Raw genomic sequence first — 17285 nt, 5'->3', positions numbered from 1 at the left:
GACTCCCCTGAGGATAGGGATGGGGGTGATGGATTGCCTCCAATCTGCATTGTAGTATTTTGATGCAACAGAATATCAACCTGAGAAAATGATGATCAATGGATATTGCTAATTTCCTCTATAGTCTTTCTTGAGGAGTTGAGTTGAAGGTCACCCTTAAATCAATAAAAGGCAGGGTTAGTAGGACAGGAATATTTTTCATCTAAATGGTGAAAATTGCACATTGATCCATGGTAGAATATGCTGATCTAAACCTGCTTGTTCAGGAGCCAAGATATTCTCTGAATACATCCAATCTAAAAGTTTATAACTTAAAAATCGGGCATAGAGTTTGCTAATTATTGCAACAATTAGCTGGATTTTGCCTATTTTTTTTCTTGTATATTGGGAGAATGATAAAACTAATGTCCTTATCATGGGGTCGCATTACTGTACAATGAACACCTAATGAGAACAGTACTGCTAACATCTATACAACATAAAAGCATCCTTGAGGCATGTTTTGCACAAAAGTCTTCTTCCTTGACTGTCATAAAAATTCTAATTTAAATGCGGCAAATAATACATAACAATCCGTAATCAGGTACTGATCTTTCACTCTACTGACATATTCGTATTTCATTCTAGTGACATATTTAATCAACTCCCATACTCCAAAAATCCACAATTTCTGGTCTTAATAGTTATTAATAGTTATTAATTCTTCTTACTACCCAATCATTTACAAGCTTCAGATACAGTTGGTGGGTGAACAGACAAGATTCACTTTAATGAATGTTGTGTTAAATATTTATTAAACAGACAAGATTAACTTAAATGTTAAATCAAATATTTAGTTTCATATATTTAGATATTAAAACATGCCTCATGTATGCTTAAAATTCTTGCCTTAAGAAAGCAGCTTTTAACTTAGTCTATTTCTGTAATAAAACCTGATTATCGACTTCGCTTTCTCTATCACCATCTCAACTCTGACACAGTAATTCCAAGTTTTACACTTTCCTAAGCTGGTTCACCTTCACATCAGCAACTTGGTAAAACTACAACTTCACTTGTTTCTCTCTTAGAAAACTTTGTTTCCTAAGATATAGAGGTTTTTGCTGGGTTATCTGGCTTCAATTTCATCTGCAGTGTTACTTCTGGTCAAGTATTTACCAGCCAGGATGCAGCACCAAAGGATTCTTCTATCCTCTCCTGCTGAAGACATAGCTGCTTCCTGAGATTAATTGTCCTCAGTTGACAACCCAGGCAGATTGGATGCTCCTAGAGTCTTTCCTCCCAGCAGATCTTTGCAAGTTCTGCTTTGTGATTTCCACTCTGCTCTATTTTTAATCTCTCACTTACGCTCTTCTGCTTTCTTCACCACCTAATTGACCTTTACTGTCAGTTGATTCCGCTGTTTATTTTCATTAGTCATTGATGTTTTAAGACCTGGCTAACTGCCAAGTCCTTTCCCACTGTGTATAGCAAAATACTGTTTTATTGGCCTATGATAGCCTATTTTTTATTCTTCTTCTATACTACATGTTTAGACTTAACCATACATACACTCCATCACACAATATACTTAGCCAGGTTCCTGAATTAAACTACTAATTAGTTTTGGCTTGAATGGGCTGGACTCATACACTTTACACAAAAGCTAACTAACTTGTAGCAATTTCGGAAGTCTGATCTTAGCTGAGAAATAGGGGTTTGTGTCCTCTCAGATCTTAGAATTGCTCTGATCTCTCTGTTAACTTCTCTGTGTTGCTGCTAGGGATCTCTGTGCTCTTCTCAGTATCTCAGTAAGTTCTGTTCCTTTCAGAGCATCTAATTCTGTGCCACCTAATTCTTGTAGAGATTCTGAACAGGTATGAGGTTATCCTTTGCTTTCCAAGGTACCCACATTTCCATCTTGTTGATTCATTTGGGCATGAATCTGGTTCTTCTGCCATAGGCATGCTTCATGCGGGTGTGTCCATGATTTCCAAGACAGGCTCTGGGTGATCCCTTGTTGTGAGGATTAGGAGGTCCATCATTGACTCTCAATATTTTTCTCATGGTGGAGGGTCACACCAATGTGTGCACTACTAAATCTTCTCCAGTAACATTGCAAAATCCTATTTGCCTTTTAAGACTTTTTGCTAGTTTAACTAGGATGTTTTCTGTTTAGTCTTAGGCAAACAACATATACACTCATGGTGCCTTGGTCAAATGTTGCTCCTTGACAAATGAAGTATGTACAGTATCCTTTCAGGTCACTACTGATGTTCATCCTCTATTACATCCTCTATTACATTCATTTGTTGCATAGGTAGAATAGCATCCACACTGAATTTAGGTAAGTCTCTGGGACCTGATCTTTGGATTTGACCTTGTTTATTTGAGCCTTCAGCAGTCTTTCTTGAAATGTCTCATTTCTCTACACTTGAAGCATTTGTAGGCTAGTCTACCAGAAACCTTGCATCCTGATGTCAACTTGAATATTACTAATGTAGTATAGCTAGTATTAACATGTTACAAATGGTAGCCTGGAAACCTTATGTGGACTTTTTGTTGAACTTGGGCGCCAGTTTTTTGGATGGTTGAGGGGATTTGATGTATTTGGTGGAAAGGTATACTCTATCCCCTATTTGATTTATCTCCCCAAAACGAGGGGAAGGGCTGAATTTTCCATGCTACATATTACACAGCTATAGGAACTGTTTCCTCTTTTGTATGTTGACCTTTTAATCACTAAGATATGAATTTTTTGTCTCTTTTGTCTTACAGAGTGAGATAGGTCAGATACTCTATGCAGGATAGGTGATGTCAGCAAGAACTATCAAGCAATGATAAATACAGGTATGTATGTATGTATGTGTGTGTGTACGGGAACATGACAATCTCAGAAGAAATTAAACAATCAAACTTTATTTAAAAAATATAATAAACCTGTTTTAAACTTCAAATAAAAACAGGCATTCAATGTGAAATAACTTAATTACAGAGCAGCCCAGATCACAATCATATAATTAGCACCAGTTCATTTTTAAAAATCAAAAAGAAAAATTCCATATTCTGAACAGACCCTCAGAAGGCAGTGGTGTGCTACAAAGAAAGTACTCTCTGACAGAATCTCAAACCAATATTGGAGAGGTTTCAAATATTTCTGCAGATCACAAGAAATTTCTAAAATCAAAGTTGTACATTCATAAACATTGCCTGATATATGTATGGAAACTGGGATCAAACACAAACTTCTATGGTTTCTACAGAGAGAGAGAGAATGTGAGAGTGAGTGCAGCACAACAAACAGAAATCAAAAAACTGTCAGAACATTTTTTTTCCTGTTTCTATAGAAATGCAAGCTTTCTGAAGCAAATGTTTTCTGCCTCAATTATCAGGACTTCTCCAGCTTCTTGAGAGATTCCAATTGCTAAGGCAGAGAGAGTTGTTGATATGGAAGCCTCTGTTCCTTATTTGGACTCTTATTGCAAACTTCTACCATTTGTTTTGAAAAGACCAAACTTTTTCTATATCTAGCAGAAGGAAACTGGGACGCGGTGGCGCTGCGGGTTAAACCGCTGAGCTGCTGAGCTTGCTGATCGGAAGGTCGGCGGTTCAAATCCACGTGACGGGGTGAGCTCCCATTGCTAGTCCCAGCTCCTGCCAAGCTAGCAGTTCGAAAACAAGCAAATGTGAGTAGATTAATAGGTACTGCTTTGGCAGGCAGGTAACAGCGTTCCGTTTAGTCATGCCGGCCACATGACCACGGAAGTGTCTATGGACAAATGCCCGCTCTTCAGCTTTGAAACAGAGATGAGCACCACCCCCTAGAGTCGGACACAACTGGACTTAATGTCAAGGGAACCTTTACCTAGCAGAAGGAAAGGCTGGAATAGTCTGTATGTGACAAAGAGCCGTATCTCACATGTGGGGCTGTGGATTGTGAGTCTGCAGTCTGAAAAGATAGGGAGTTTGGTGTAGTGGTTAAGGTACTGGATTAGAAACTGGGAGACTGAGAGTTCTAGTCCTGCCTTAGACATGAAGCCAGCTGGGTGACCATGGCCAGTCATTCTCTCTCAGCCCTAGGAAGCAAGCAATGGCAAACCACTTCCGAAATCTTGCCAATAAAACTGCAGGGACTATTCCAGGCAGTCGCCAGGAGTCAACAATGACTTGAAAGCACAACAACAACAAAAATCCGTAGGCTGACATGCAGACAATACTCACAATACAATACATGTTGGGCAAATGCAGCTGCTAGGTTTATGCTGACCTGGTTAAGCAACACATCCATAGCAAAACTATTAAGCCTCTTACAGAGCTAAACTGCTTTTTTTCACCTACCACCATGAATAATTAACTGTTGACCTAACACAACACACTTTATTTTTACACTTACCCTACATCACCATTCTGCATCACCACTATTTTTCACTCCCCCATTCCTCCAAAGCAACTTACAATAGGCCTGCAACTGTTTTTACTGCTGCCAGCCTCAACAAGCTACAAATCATCACAGTATTCCCTCACGCTGACCAACAGCTAAGCACAAAAACATCAGTCAATCAGAGCCCTACATTTAAAAAAAAATTCCTCCACATGAGTTATTGATTTCCTTTAGATGGGAAAAAAGCTTAATAGTCATCTTTGTCATGAGCACTGACGGTGAGCAGGAGGGGGTCGCTATCTGGGGGGGAAAATGCATGCATAGTAGAGAGAATTTGAGCTGTCATTCAAAGAGACACAGAACAGACCCGCCTTGACTTTTGGGGTTTATCTGTATGCAATAATAAAGCACTAGAGACTTCTTCCTCTTCTCGGCGTGGTTCCTGCTTGTCAGGACAAACTTTTTATGAAAGTTTCCTGTATACTAATATGAAGCTGAAAACAAGTATGGATGTGCCTTGGATTCAATCAAGTCTATATGCCAAAATAGCCCCCCCCCCTACCAAAAAAAACAGTCCTAGTTTTCATTTCCCTAGGGTGAAGTGGGTAGGTCAGAAAAAAATGTAGAACTTCACAAAGCTCAATCATTATCTGTTTCTCCAGAGCTCAAACATGGTGCTAAGGAGAGTGCAATTGAATGTGGTTGAGATAAAGAAAAAATTAATAGCAAGAACATATAACTCAGTTCATTTGGATGACTGTTACCTCAATTCTTTATCAGCTTACTTTGAGTAATACAGTTCCTTACAAAGTTCAATGCACTTACCTTTCAGTAGGCATCTATAAAAATGACCTGCAGGTGTTACATAACTTAATGCAGTACAAGCTGAAACAAAATGTGTATGAATCACTATGACAGGATGTTCATTTAGCAGACGTGAACTCTTAAAACTTGATAGCATCATAAACATTCACTAAATGTCATGAAAGGAAGAGAGAACAATCAGACATTTCTTTAAAAAAGTTTTTGCAGGATTTTTCAACCCCTGTTTTCATTTTCTTACTGAACATTCTTTATCTGATACTGTATAATCTAAAATTGTTTCCCACATTATCAATGTGATTCTGGAATATCTTTAATATTCTTACTGAAGATAATATCCTAGCTGTCACAGCTTCTTATCACCATGTATTCAGTTTTTATCTTAAACTTTTTGAAATGTAAAACTGTGGATTTAGTAAAATTGGCATCTACTGTAATATACAAAAATGCATTCAAATACTAGTTTCTGAATGTTTAAACAAGATGCTGTTTCAGAAAATATTTATTCCCATAGCTGGAGGGTGCCAAACTTCTTTCAAAAATATATCTTACTACCAATGCTGGTAGTACTGTCTATCAGATGAAATATCATGTGTAACTTTTCATTAAGCCAAGAGTCATTTCTACATATTAAAGACAATATAAGCATTTATAATGGGTCTAGCAAATTCACTTATTTTAGGGCTATCAAGAGAAGCAGTGTGGAGTAGCAGTTAAGGTGCTGGACTAGGGGAGGGGAGACCCAGGTTCTAGTCCTCCCTAGTCACTGAGACCAACTGAGTGAACTTGAGCCATTTACTCTGAGGCCCAAAAGAGCAACAAACTGTGTGATCTAGGCTAATTCAGTACAAACAAGTGAGACAAATGCTTTAAAATGAAAGGTAGATTTACACTATGCAGATCCCCATGACCACTCAATTGCAGCAAAGAAACAGAAAAATTCTAACTGGTTGCTGACATCTGGCAGTCATCTGCAGTTACACCCCCTGTATCTGGTAGCCCCAACTTATTTGGCAGCAAAAAGAGGCTTAGATTACTATTCCTAACATCCTTCTTGTCTACCAATCTGCCCTCTTCTTTCACTGAGCTTCCTGGTTGACTATGAAATTCAAGTCGTAAAGAATTCTGTAGGTTTTATTTCAATATGAGAATCTCCAGAATTATAGCAGTTGACAAAATCGTTGGATTATGTGAGAGTCAAAGATTATTTACTATGATTAGAAGACTGGTGAGAGAAGCATAACATTGTAAGTCTACTGTTAGAGAATAATATTACATAATAAAAAAAAAAGTCACACACAATACAGAATCCCATTTTGGAACAGTATAATGAGTCAAGTTTTCCTTTGGTCAAGGGATAAAATTGTTCTACTTCCCCACTTTTGTGATGTGGGGGGTTTGAGGTTCACAGATACTGCTTCTCAGTGGGGGTGCTTGCACTTTGGAAAAACTTCCCACTGAAAATCAGATATAGTCCCTGTGTTGTTGGCTTTCCATACATTTTTAAAAACTACATTGTTTTGAAGAAGATGAAATTACACAATTAGTTTATTATTGTTATTGTTGCTGGGTTTTCTTTTACTTTATGATTTTAAAAAATATAATATGGATGTTTTATTTACTTTTATTGTAATTTAATGTATTGTTGAGTGCCATATGGCTATTGTTACCTGCAGAAAATCTGTGGACAGTGGCAGATAGAAATCTAAAAAAAAAAATTAGAAGGTAAGAAACAAACTTTAAGGGAATATTTTAGGGGACTTTTTTTTAGAACCTCAAAACTACTAACTCATACCAAACTGGTTAATAGTAATAAGATCTTAGGAATTTGTGAAGTTGAGGGTACCTAAAGGTTAGGCTAGTTATTAATTACATAAAATTCTAGATTAGATTGGATATACAGTATATCATATATCGTTTGGAGTAGATCCAGTTGTCCCCTCTGGGTGAGAATGAAGATCCTCTAAGCCCAGGTAGGAGGACTTTTGAGCATTTGCAAGTTTAATTCTCCAGATGAAGAGAATCATATGACCAAAGATGATTATTAGGATGATCCAGTTCCAGGAAGGATTGTATGTCAGAGATATTCCCTGATTCTTGATGGAGAAGGTGAAGGTAAAGGAAGAAAGTCTCTGACTGTTTGGTCTTCACCACTATTGACTCCATCCAGGAGTAAACCCCATTCCACCTCCCACACAGAGTACTGTATGTGGGGAGGAAATTCCATCTTGAAACAGCACACCAAGTGAAGTACTCCTTGTGGTCAAGGGCACATATTTGTCCCCTTGAACAAAGTAAGATCCACTGATGTCTGTAAGAATATGTATATGTATATATTGGTGAAGTTTATTCAGGACAGATACTGATTTGTATAGAGAGTAGTTAAAAACAAAAGTAGGGTTTGGTATTTTCCATTGCTACTGCAGGATAAGGAGGGAAACTAAAGTATCCTTTTAATTCGGTATATCTTGTTACTATTATCAACCTTCTTCTATAAGCTATAGGAACTTGTGATTTTCCAGATGTCCTTGAAGTACAGTTGTTAGTATCCCTCACCATTAGTTTGGAACTGCTAAGAGTTATAGTTCAGCAACATAGGAAAAGGCAAACTTGAATGTGTCTTTTGCCATCCATTCGAAAGATTTTGTTGGGGAGAAAACGAAGTGGAGAATGAAAAATTGCCTGGCATCTTCAATGGACTTAAACAGTATTTCAGTGTATCAACTTGTGATAAATGTTTTTATTTTTATAAAAAGTATTGTGACTTACATGAACTTAGTCATTTTATTTTGGTCATTGACCAGCAAAACAGATCTTTGAAAAAAAAGAGTCACATTCAGCTAGCCAAATATCAATACAGCTTATACAGCACAGAAAGTGACTAGAATAAAGCAAGTTATAAAATCATATAGCAATACATCTAAAACTGTAAGTTTAGGTTTAAGAATTTTAGGTACAAATATTAATACAGTACAGCATTATATAATTTGAAGAAGACAAATTATTATTTGGAATAACAGAATAGTAAAATTCCTGACCTAAAGCATAGAACTGTTATAAGGCTAAAATCCATGGTAAAAATTGTAATTAATATTAATATAAATCCTGGGGCGGTTAGTGCCCTAAAGAGGCCCCTGTGAATTCATGAATTAAAATTAAGAACTTTTAATATCTCCATCTTGGATTTTATATTTTATATTTAAGAAGTACTGTTTTTATTATATTTTAATCTGTATTCATTTTAGTTTTATTGTAAACCTCCCAGAGTTGCTCTTTGAGTGAGATAGGTGACGACGTTTGAAATATAAATAAATAAATATTATATCTAAAGAGAAAATGCAATAATGTAGTGTATAAGGAAGGATAATACATAAGAAGTGTATTATTTATGTTTTAAAAACTGAAGTTAGAGTCCATTATAATGGCTATCTATATAGTTAAAATGACTCTGGCAACTATTAATGAAAATAAGACAAAAGTAAGAATCAATTGATGGTAAGTACATAATACATTATTATAAGTAGTGACTAAATGGACAGCTGCATCTGAAATGTTTCCAAATGGAAAATTTCTAGGAAGTGTTTGAAGAGAAGTTATGTCATGTTGTACAAACTATGAAACATTATTTGGCTGCAATCATTGACGAAGAGTCAAACTGATGTCACAGTAACAATTTGAGATAGAAGGAATCAGTGTGACCAGGGTGCTTGATGATGAGTGGAAACAGTAATCCTTGGCAAGCACCAGTATAGAGGGTGCAGTACAATCTAATGTGTCCCAGCATTTCAATTGCTCCTCCACAGTCTCTGCTAGAAAGGGATGTTCTGGTATCTCCCTTCAATGTTTGCTGTTAGAAGGGCATTGCATCTAGCTAAGGACAAAGCCCTTCTAAATTTAGGGGCTGTTATGCTATTGAGATATCTGGCTGGGTGAAGTAAATAGGTGGAATGACTCAGAAAGATGTTTCTGGGTAAGAGTGACACATCTTCAAGTCAATGCTTCAATGTTTAAGATTGGCTAATGCATCTTTGTAGCCCATCAGGGTGATGGCTGCCCATGAGAAACCATAGGATTTTAATTTCTCATGTAGTGCCTGACACCAGAAAGACTGGGAGTTGTCAGTCATAATTAAAGGGGCCAAGCTGGCTGGATAAAAAAGTTGCTTAAGCCAGCATGAAAGGATGTGAATCCAGGCAGAAGTTTCTATTTTGAGTAGGCAGGTTTCACAACAAAGCACTGTGTTTGGAATGCAGTGAGGCACTTGGAAGATAGATCTCAGGAAGGGGAAGAAATTGCCTGTAAAGACCCAGCTGGACTCCAAAGAGAAGCTGAGCTCAGCCAGGAAGCTTTTGAGTGCTGTGGGTGTGTGCTGGGCTCCTTTGGAGAAGTAGAAAGTGAGTAGAGCTGAAACTGTTTTCTGCGTGTTTAAGATGACACAGTTGGCATGGGATTTGAGGTTGTGCATGGTGTGGAAGACAATCCCTAGGTATTTGAAGGTCGTGACTTGTTCTATTAGATGGCTTTAACCACCAGGCATGTGTCTTAGGGCACTTGGCAGATATAATGACCTTGGTTTTTGAGTAGTTAATTTCTAGCACTTCCTAGATGTGTGAAGCAAATGTATAAAGTACCTGCTTCAGGCCAATCTGCATCTGAGAGAGCAGCACAGCATCATCTGCATATACAGCAGAAGAACAGAGATGTGTCTGTTTCCCAATTTTAGTGGATGGAGGGATGGATTGTTCAATCTGTCTATGAGGGGGTTGATGAATAGATTAAAAAAGGAGGGGAGCTAGAATGCATTACATGAAACTTCCTTTTTCCAGAGTTAAGTCACTGGTCTATCTAACTGAGTATTCTCTATACTGGCAGTGGCTTGGATGGCCATAAAAGCAGAAGATCTAGTTTGAATTATTTATTCCAGGCATGGCTAACCCAGAGATTTCATACCACCTGCCAGCCACAAGAGAATGCAGATGTAGACCAGTGTAATATCCAAGAGCATAATTCTCCAAGGAACTCCATGCCTCAGCAAAGTCAAGGAAACATCTATGAGATATGTTCATTAAAGACACACTCTGCTCTTTTCCCCTGACTTTAGAGCTCCATAAATCATATTGTTCAACATAAAAAATAATTCTAACCTACTAAAGAATGCTATTACTGAATCTTCATTACTAGATTATTAGCCCATTAAGGCAATCAACACCTCATTCTTGAATAATCAACATAATGATGAGTCTCTGCCCTGAAACATAATGAAGTGTAGAACTACCCTGCAGCAACCAGTATAATAAAGTATGGAATGACTTTGACAACAATCCATTTCCAGAGCTTTGCAAATTTTTAGATTTGATTCCCCTTTCAAATACTCTGTTTTCAAAGATTGTCCCATCATTGGGTAACAGAACATTTTCTCCAAAAAGAATGTATCTCCCATCCTTTATGGTAGATGGGAGAAGCATTTGTGGAATGTGAATGAAGTAAGGCAAACAGGGAGAGCCAGTATCTTCCTCTTGCTCTGCTTGGTTCTGTTACCTTTTCTTTACTTACCTTGCCTGATATACTGATGTTCACCTGAAGACTTACACATTTTTTTTCTTTTGATTTTAGTTTGAAAATTGGCCAGAAAAAATGTCCTGATTTTTTTTCTTGGGGCGTGGGGGAGGAATCAACAGAGGAGTTTGGAGCCTACATACAGGCTGCAAACTGCTCATCCATGCCCTTGTGTGGCGTGAATTGCTGAATTACTCCCAAAAAATCAGCACTTGTGTTCTTTGCTAGTCTTGATTCTGAATCCGTCTGTTCACAGGGGCTCTATTTTGGAAGCTAGGTTCCTCCTAGGTAGGGGAAAAAAAATACTTTTAGAACTCTGAACCTTAAATACATAAATGAGAAGAGGAAATTGTTCATAGTTTTTATAGTCCATGCTTGCAAATGTAAGTAATACATGGTTTTGTCTTTTTAATTGCTAAGCATCATTATCAAGAAGGAAGGGCAATTTGTCCTCAGAGACTCTCATTTCAGAGGGTTGTCTTTACAATCAGGCTATTCTTTGGCACTATAGGCCCCAACAAATTTTTGAAACTATTGGCTAGTTTTTTGTTTGCAAAATTGATTTCAAATTGTGGCCATGCAAGCCAAGTCACCCCTTCTTGACAGGATCTTCAAAATTCTCAATTCTTGAACAGTATCTGGTCACTTCCATCTGTTCCTTCCTTTGTCTTTTTTTCATATGATTGGTAGTAGGAGAAATTGGGAGAACAGAGGCAGTTCCAGACCAAGACTAAATTCCATTCAATAATCAAATCACAGAAGAATTAAAGTCCTCCTTACTTAAAGACATATAATGCTTTGTGGATCTGCTGCATTAAAAAAGCAGATGTCTTTGTGCCATACTTACATGTCTGTAGGATTTTCTATTAATTAGAATGGAATTAATTAATTTCCTCTCCTCTCAAGCATATATTAGTGGGCACACCTGAGTCAGATGTCAGTCCAACAGTGAAATCCAATTCCCTCATCAAATGTTTGTTGACTGTGCAGGTGACAAGGGACATCTGCATAGCCAGTAGGTCACTGCAGAAAGAGTAAACATTGTCAAGATAGTAATGACAGTCTGTTTAGAGACAAGCCAGTGCCTCTCAGAATAATTAAAATATACTACTGTCATTCTGATAATGCTACATGTATGAAGAAATTATTTCTTTGGAAAGAGATGCTTGTTTAAACCTGAACACAGATTTTAATTTAAAGTGCACTCCTAGATGATGGAAAGGCAATACAATTAAAATGCCTGCTTGTTAGTAGACATATCTATGACACAGTTCTTTATCTCCAGTGGTTGGAAGAGAACAGATGCTTGAAACAGTAGAGTGGCCAAAGAGGAAATACATGAAGTAGGAATTCTGAAATGTTAACTCACCCCCAACACAGACACAGACACACACACGTGCAATCCCATAAGACTCCATCTGGGATACATGTGGTAGCTGTGTTTCTCAAAATATCCCACTAGAGAATAGCAAGTAACTTATCTATTGGACATCGGTAAGAAAGAGCTCCCTATCTGTCAAGTATCTCAACTGAGTTATGCCATGTGGCCTTTGTATAAGTCCTTTTAATTTCCAAAGACTGATAAAGCAGTTTCACCTTTTAAGCAAATCCAGGGAGGACCATCAATAAGGTGGGTGGAGAGGGGAGGACAGAATCATATTTCAGTTCAAGGAGATTGATCATATAAGGAGCTATATATATAACAAAAAAGCTAATATGTACGGTTCCTTATTTTTAAGAGTTATATTAAGCTTAATTCCCACAACTTGTGATAGAAGGAAGCAAAGAGCTAAGGTGGAATATGCCATGCTCCAAACTAACTGAAAAATCCTGATCAGTACTTTCAGTACTTTTCTCAGAAATAGCCAGTGGCTCCTGGGCTCTAACTGATTCAAGAAAGCTACTCTGGCATTCAACTTTGGGAAGGTGAGTAAGTCTGTGTACTCTGGCACCATTTCCTCCATGCCAACCTCTCATATTCCCATGAACATGGAAAACACAGGAAATTGGGGTGAAGAGGGCACGGTTGAAAACTTTTCTCTCTCTCTTCTCCACATGTGCACATTCCAAATGCCTAAAGTTGTTCTTTTGCTTTAAAAAACCAGTCCTTTTCCATTCCACTGTTCCCTACCAGCAAAAGAAAGTTATAAGAAAAAGAAAGGCATTAAAAGGAGCAGCAAAACCGGCAAGTGCACAAACATACAAAATGAAAAGTGACCACAAATAAGTATTGCCTATGTTTGAAAGGAAGAAGATACATCCTGAATTTCAGATGATTCCATCCAAACCTGAGAGATTAGACAGGGAAAAAAAAAATGTGATTAGCAATGCCTAACTTCTCCATTTCACTGGCCATTCTTTGGTTTTCTGCTGTTAATAAGATAGAAGTGGCATCAACCAACTTCTCCATGATTGCCTTCCTCCTGCTCATGCTTCCACCACTGAAAAAAAGTATCTAGATGATCAGACTCATGTGCCTCACTTCCAGATGGGTCTCAGAGGGAAGAATTACAGATGAAGTGGACATATAGCTTGCTTTCCCACAGAGATAAAAGCAGTTGCCACTGGGCACACACAGAATTTCACCTTGAGGACTCCATTGGACAAAGCATTTTGGCCTAGCACACCTGTGTAAAAAAGGAGGAGCTCTCTGGAGGACATAGATGTTCAAGAGGATGGCAGTGGCTTAAAAGGGAGGCATGGCATTTCTTAGGTGGCATATCTTCCTGGGTTGTTTCTGTTATTCTCAGCAATGGAGAATCAGTAGCAACCAGCTTTCCCTTCTAGCTGTTTTGAATTTGTCATTCACTATGGTCTTCCTCCATGTCTTGCTTTTAACAACACTTGATTGTCTGCCTCCATCACTGTATTTGCACCTCTAAAATGATCTCCTCGTTTTCTTGTTTAACTTGTTTTATGAAAAAACTTGTTTCCTGTTATTTAACTTGTTTATGAAAAAAAAATCAGGTAAACGAAGTGAAATAAAATATTCTAGCAGAATGAGCTAGGATACAACTGCATGTGATAACTGCTTAAAACCTGATGTGCAACTGTCATCAACAAGCCAGAAAGGGTGAAGCAGTTCTAGAGCAACCCCTACTTTTTTTTTTTCAAAACCACATTCAATATCAACTTGAACTTTGATAGCAGAAAGAAATTTGGAGGGAGAGGCTCAAGATGGAAAGTATTGTAAAAGGAGAGGATTCAGTGCCTCTTCACCTATGTCCTTTTACTCTAACGGTTGGATGGTTTGAATTCAGATCCTTTGTTTTCCCAATAAGCTAGAATCAGAAGGAAGGGTATATTGTTGATTCTCAGTTCTGACTTTTTAGGAAAGCCAGAAATGACGATTCAGATGCAACAATTACAACAAGAAAAAGGGAAAAGACTCCTTTGGTCAACAATTATTCCTGATGGCTTGACAGAGATGGCCATCTAGCTTTGTTGGATGTCCATACTGAAGTAGTTTGCAATTGTGCCATCTTTTTTTCCCTGTATTCATTTTACTTTTCTGTCTAGCCTAAAACCCTTTCACTTCCTCACTTGGCTGAGTTGAACCAAAATAATAAACAAACTAGGGACTGAAGAAGTAACTAATAATAGAGCCAGTTTGGTCTAGTGGTTAAGGCAACGGGCTAGAAACCTGGACACTGAGAGTTCTAGTCCCACCTTAGGCATGAAAGCCGGCTGGGTGACCTTGGGCCAGTCACTCTCTCTCAGCCCAACTCACCTCACAGGGCTGTTGTTGTGGTGAAAATAGGAGGAGGAAGGAGCATTAGGTATGTTTGCTACCTTGAATTATTTATAAAAATAATAAAGGCAGGATAGAAAATAAATAAATAAATTAAATTAATTAAATTAAATTAAATTAAATTAAACTAAGAGTTATGTTTAACATGCTAAAATTTAGAATAATTCTGACTTATTCTTCCAGGCAGACTCTAGCAATTGCTGACACTTTTGAGATAGTGTATTGATTGCCAATTACATGGAGTATCTGTAGTCTTCTTTGACTGAAAAGTCAGAGTGGAAAAAGCTGTATTTCTAAAGGAGGTGACTATTAACTACCTGCTGGCAATTGGTATGGCTGGTCTTGAAAGATTTCAAGCATTATCAAAATAGCATATCTAAGTCTGTTTGGTCCATGTCACTTTCTATTGCCATCTTATTTGTACAAAGTTTTTCACAATGCTATTATTCCTCTTTTTTTCAGGACTATTTCCAAAGGTAGCTAGTTTTCCAAGAATATCTTGGCCACATAGTGTTACTCATTGGATACCGTGTGTACACTAGCAGTGGGAGACCATTATCCTGTGATAAATTCTCACCCAGACACATAAACCCAAATAGAGGATCACCATGGGGTCCAGAATCCCACACAGAAAATGTAGTTTCTGTAAAGGATTTCCCCTCCATTGATTTGATTCATTGAGTTGTTTATATTTTTGCTGAGCACTTTGCAATATATTTTTACTGTGGAGAAAATGAAATGCAGGATTCATCTAAAGAACTACAGTGCATGAGCTGTGATGTTTAAGTTGAAAAGGAAGCATAAACTGGAAATGGACTTTTATGTCAATAATCATCTGGGGTTTTATTTAAAATGGATCATGTATCTGTTTAAATTATAAACATAATAAGCCAAGGAAAACAATGAAAAGTTTTAAAAGATAGGATTCAGTGCAACCAATGCAGATCTGCTTAGTTATTTAGATTATTTTTAGGTTATTTATTATTTAGGTAATTTAAGGCTACTTTTCAAAATAATATTTCTCCAAAGCACCCCGAGAATTAAAAAGTATTAAAACAAATCTAAAATACAGTGAGATAGTTACATGAGTAAAACATGCTGGGAGTTGGGCAGTATGTGAATTTAGCTAATAATAATAATAATATACTGGCATGACAAACTAGTAACAATGGTACATTGGAATACTGTTTCTGCAAGAAATACCACTTGCCTGCAAGCAAGAACAAAATAAAGTCTGGATAGTGGACATTGCAATACCTGGAGACTGCAGAACAGAAGAGAAAGAACTGGAGAAAATCACAAAATATAAAGAGCTGCAAATAGAAGTAGAACGACCATGGCAAAAGAAAACAAAGATAGTACCAATAGTAATAGGCCCCTTGGGTCCAATTCCAGAACATCAGGAGCACCGCTTGAACACCATCAGCATTGCAAAATTCACCATCAGTCAATTGCAAAAGGCAGCTTTACTTGGAACAGCTTACATCCTGTGACAATACCTTTAATATTGTTAAACAACAACATCTGCCTATCCCAGGTCCTTGGGAAGGACTCAATAGGTGAACAAAAATGCCAAATCTAGTCTAAACATCTGGCTGACTGTGTGACCAACCATAATAATTTCATCATTACAAAATATTCAATTCATCAATTGATGTATGGAAAAAGAACCCCAGAATATTTTTTGGCAAGAAGAACTTCTAGGCAAGCTGCTTAATGTGATTTGGGGAGAATTAGATATTGGTGACTTCTACTTGTACCCATCAGTGTTTCTTTCCTTTATAAGTGAAGCAATGTTCTTTCCACTCAACACAAAATATCTATTAAGATGAAAAAAAAAATTGCTGCACAATATCTCTGGATGTCTGTCCACAAGTGTGCTGCGTTGAGTTTAGAAACAGGAAGCATTGTTCCAAATCAACATTCATCCATCAGGCTGACTTGATGGCCCTGCTCCGATTACTCATTCTTCATATTATTGACCTTATTTTTTTTCTCACTGGAAGAAGAATGGAATAGAAGTTTAAATAAATGCTCACAGAAGATTGACCCAATGATTAAAAACATCCATATTGTTGAGTAATAATTATGACAAACAGGAAAAATCAAGCATATCTCTTTACTGGGTATTCCAAAAGTGAAGTAATATTCTAAGAACTAATTCCTTCTACCAATATGGATGTACTTAAGTTTACAAACTGTCCCTGCTTATTTAATTTTTTAAATAAAAGCAGAAAAACAGGCTAACTATTCATAGGCAAGGGATTTATACTAGACTAAGTAGTTGTGATAAAAAAGACTAGGAATATTTCAAACAGAATGTTCTTTTAGCAAGGGACTGGTATCTTGAAAAAACATTACCTTGCCCTTTCCTAGACTTCATATCACCAGCTCTGGAAAAAAGAATTCATTTGCTTTGTATCCCTTATTTGGAGAAAGGGAAAGGATTTGGAGAAAGAGAGACCTTAGTCATGTCTGTTCCCTATCTTATTATTATTATTATTTTTTGGAACATTTTGTTTCAAGCATTTGCTTGTGATTTTTCCAAGGAGAAGCTGGTAGATTATCTGTTACAGGCTTCTGCATACATTTTTTTAAAAAAAAGAAAAAGAAAACCATACTGTTCACTATAAGCATCAGCATTAATCTTAAGTCTGAATATCACACCCTGCTTATAAAGTTACTATAATTTTGAGATGTTTATATAAATATTACTGCTTGGAAAAACTGTTCCTACAATTTGTTTTCAATAAAAATTATGTTTTCAGGAAAAAGACAAATAATAGTACTAGGGAAAAG

General features: G+C 37.1%; 1 non-coding gene across 1 annotated transcript; it reads left to right on the top strand.

The window, feature by feature from the left end:
* Positions 1–403: 403 nt before the first annotated feature.
* On the top strand, positions 404–510 carry LOC134502486 (U4atac minor spliceosomal RNA). The gene has a single exon (XR_010068449.1). It is a non-coding gene; the product is annotated as a U4atac minor spliceosomal RNA (small nuclear RNA).
* The last annotated feature ends 16775 nt before the right edge of the window (positions 511–17285 follow it).

Source organism: Candoia aspera, chromosome 8 (assembly GCF_035149785.1).
Source record: "Candoia aspera isolate rCanAsp1 chromosome 8, rCanAsp1.hap2, whole genome shotgun sequence".
Classification (NCBI taxonomy): Eukaryota; Metazoa; Chordata; class Lepidosauria; order Squamata; family Boidae; genus Candoia; species Candoia aspera.
This window is presented reverse-complemented; position numbering and strand designations above follow the sequence as displayed.